Here is a 4,114-nt window from a genome sequence, read left to right on the forward strand (position 1 = left end):
CTGCTTGTTGGTGGGCCCCTGCAGAGCAGTGTTAGGTAGAGCAGCCTTAGGTGTGTGCTGCTGTCATCTGACTGGGCCCTGGGTGATGTTTCCCAGCCAGATGACAGCACGTTCCAGGGCCCCCTGATACAGGCAGATCCGTGGGCAGCTCTCCTAGGGCCCTCAGTGGGCCCCAGCACGCTGGTCCTCCTCACCCTGGGCCTGCCATAGATGCTGGTGTCAGGCTGTGCAGGAGGAGCAGAACGCTGCAGCTATGACAGGAGCTCTGGCTGCGCTTCTCCTCACCAGCCTCCTGCTCCAACTAAAGTGAGAGAAGATCTTATCAGCAGCGCCCAGGAGGTCAGATGTGGCTGCTGAACAGTCAGGCAGAGGTCAGTCAGCTCCCCCTCCCTCCTCTGCTGTCCTGGGGCCTGAAGAGAAAAAGCTCCACAGGTATAGTGGTAATGGGAGGTCTGACATGTGACTGGAGATGCAGGGTGACTATACTGTATGTGTGATGTGTGACTGACTCTGCAGTGTGTGTATATGGATATAATAGTGTGTGGTGTGCAGTGTGTATATAGATATAATAGTGTGTGGTGTGCAGTGTGTATATAGATATAATAGTGTGTGGTGTGCAGTGTGTGTATATAGATATAATAGTGTGTGGTGTGCAGTGTGTATATAGATATAATAGTGTGTGGTGTGCAGTGTGTGTATATGGATATAATAGTGTGTGGTGTGCAGTGTGTATATAGATATAATAGTGTGTGGTGTGCAGTGTGTATATAGATATAATAGTGTGTGGGGTGCAGTGTGTGTATATAGATATAATAGTGTGTGGTGTGCAGTGTGTGTATATAGATATAATAGTGTGTGGGGTGCAGTGTGTGTATATGGATATAATAGTGTGTGGTGTGCAGTGTGTGTATATAGATATAATAGTGTGTGGTGGTGCAGTGTGTGTATATAGATATAATAGTGTGTGGTGGTGCAGTGTGTGTATATAGATATAATAGTGTGTGGTGTGCAGTGTGTGTATATAGATATAATAGTGTGTGGTGTGCAGTGTGTATATAGATATAATAGTGTGTGGTGTGCAGTGTGTATATAGATATAATAGTGTGTGGTGTGCAGTGTGTATATATAGATATAATAGTGTGTGGGGGTGCAGTGTGTATATATGTGTGACTAAATCTGCAGTGTGTGTGTATATAGGTATAATGTGTGGGGGTATAAATGTGTGTATTAGTGATGGGTAGTTCGTGAGTGATTAGTTCAAAATGAACTAATCTTCAGAGTGAACTAGTTCATCTAGTTCACCATCCTGACAGAGATTAGTTCATTATGAACCAAACAGAAAGTGGGAGGAGCCAGTGATCCCTCATCCAGCTCCAGGAAACAAGCTCCCTGCTCTCACACTTGCTCTATAGCTCCTGAAGCTGTAAAATAAGGTAGTAAAACACTATACCGCACACATCACATACAAATATAATAGTAATAATATTAATAAAATTGAAATTGCACAGTAGACAGACACAGCCCATATGTGTGTAAGAGAGAGAGAGAGAGAGAGAGAGAGAGAGAGAGAGAGTTAGTTTCTATATGTGGTTCATGTCCCTCACCAGTCTTTGGGATTAGATCAGCCTCCTGTAGCCTAGAAGATCAGTCTTGCTAAAATCTTTACCTCCTGGCTCCTGTTCTGTACTCAAAATGGTGGCTGCTGATCTGCTTCTCAGCTCCCTCATACACATTCATTATGAGTCAGTCCTCTACACTACCACAGGGGGCAGTGCTGGGCTCAGTGATATGCATCACATTGAACTAGACTCTCCTGATTCACTCTCAAACCATTTCGTTCAGCAGTTCATCTAGTTCATTTAGTTCACAGGTCCCATGATGCCTCTCTCTATCAGCTCCTCATAGGATATGGCTGGAGAATCAGCAGGCTGTTTTAGAGGAAGGTTTTCTTTGCCCCCATAGCAACCAATCACAGCTCAGCTTTCTGATATTGCTCTGACAAGTGAGAGAACTGGAGAATGATGAAAGTTAAACATTTTTTTAAAAAAGTAAGCTTTCCAGTACTTATCAGTTGCTGTATGCCCTACATGAAGTCATGTAATCTTCCCAGTCTGACACAGAGCTCCTTGCAACATGACATTCTGTAGGGCATACAGCAGCTGATAAGTACTGGGAGGCTTGAATATTTAAAAAAGAAAAAAAAGGAAATTACTAACTTGAATAAATAACTTTTGAATTTATTTTCTCCAGAGTACCCCTTTAACAAAAGTTTGTTATATAATGATCAGATGTATTAACTATATCTGATCATTTTAACAAGACTATAACTCCTCCTAGGAGCCACAGCTTCTGTGTAATGAACTAGAACTGTTCAATATCTTCTCAGCAGAATCCAGAGAAATACTGAACTAAATGAACTCATCTTTTGAACTATTCTTTTCAGTGAACTAGTTCATAGTGAACTAATCACCAAAACGAACTAGATTTCCCATCACTAGTGTGTATGTGACTGAATCTGCAGTGTGTATATAGGTATAATGTGTGGGGGTGAAGAGGGTATACATACCTCCCAACTTTTGCAAAGAGCAAAGAGGGACATGTGCGCCGCGGTCCCCATAGCAACCCTCCATAGCCACACCCCTATAGAGACCCTCCATAGCCACACACCCATAGCAACTCCCCTACAGTCACCACATGCTGCTGACTAAATAGTGCCCTATACAGTATCCAATCCCCCCAAAAATGCCCTATATAGTATCCAATCCCCCATTATAGTGCCCCACATAGTAACCAATCCCCCCAATAGTGCCCACATAGTATCCAATCCCCCTATATAGTGCCACACATAGTATCCAATATCCAATCCCCCTATATAGTGCCACACATAGTATCCAATCCCCCATATAGTGCCCCACATAGTAGCCAATCCCCCATATAGTGCCCACATAGTAGCCAATGCCCCCCATATATGCCCCACATAGTATCCAATGCCCCCATATATACCCCACATAGTAGCCAATCCCCCATATAGTGCTCACATAGTAGCCAATGCCCCCCATATATGCCCCACATCGTAGCCAATGCCCCCCATATATGCCCCACATAGTAGCCAATGCCCCCCATATATGCCCCACATAGTAGCCAATCCCCCATATAGTGCCCACATAGTAGCCAATCCCCCATATAGTGTCCCACATAGTAGCCAATCCCCCATATAGTGCCCCACATAGTAGCCAATCCCCCATATAGTGCCCCACATAGTAGCCAATGCCCCCATATATGCCCCACATAGTAGCCAATGCCCCCATATAGTGCCCCACATAGTAGCCAATCCCCCATAGAGTGCCCCACATAGTAGCCAATGCCCCCATATAGTGCCCCACATAGTTGCCAATCCCCCACATAGCGCCCCACATAGTAGCCAATCCCCCCATTTGTGTGGCCCGAACAGAAAAACAATAAACCAGTAACTCACCTGTCCCAGCAGCTCCTCTCCCGGCAGAGCGCGCACTCCCGTCATCCTCCGGGGCGGGCAGCGGGGTATACTGACACTGACTGCCGGAAGTGACCTGCAGCCTCTATCATGAATTACTTCCGGCACAGTAAGTGTCTCTGTACCCCGCTGCCCGCTCCGGAGGATGACGGGAATGCGCGCTCTGCCGGGAGAGGAGCTGCTGGGACCGGCCGACAGGTGAGCTACTGGTTTATTGTTTTTTTGGTGGGGCCACATATAATGCGGGACATTGGGTGACGTTCCCGGACCGCCGGACAGCACCCCGAAAACGGGACTGTCCCGCGGAATCCGGGACAGTTGGGAGGTATGGTTATAGGAATTGCTGATACAATTGAACAGGAAGAGACCAGTTCTCCCAAATCAGCCATCAATATCACAGCTGACTCGGGGAAACTGCAGAGTGACAGCATGTGGTGTGGGGGGTGACGAGACCCCCGATTGTACAGGCCTGGTGCGACCCCTATAGCTACGCCACTGGGCAGAGGTGGGAAAGATTTACTGTATGTTTAGAAGTAAGAATAAAACATCTCCGCTGTTCTTACATAACAAATAAAATCATCATCACAAAACCGGCTGCCTGTACAGAGATAGCCAGGCGGC

Source organism: Dendropsophus ebraccatus, chromosome 1 (assembly GCF_027789765.1).
Source record: "Dendropsophus ebraccatus isolate aDenEbr1 chromosome 1, aDenEbr1.pat, whole genome shotgun sequence".
In the NCBI taxonomy this organism is placed as follows: Eukaryota; Metazoa; Chordata; class Amphibia; order Anura; family Hylidae; genus Dendropsophus; species Dendropsophus ebraccatus.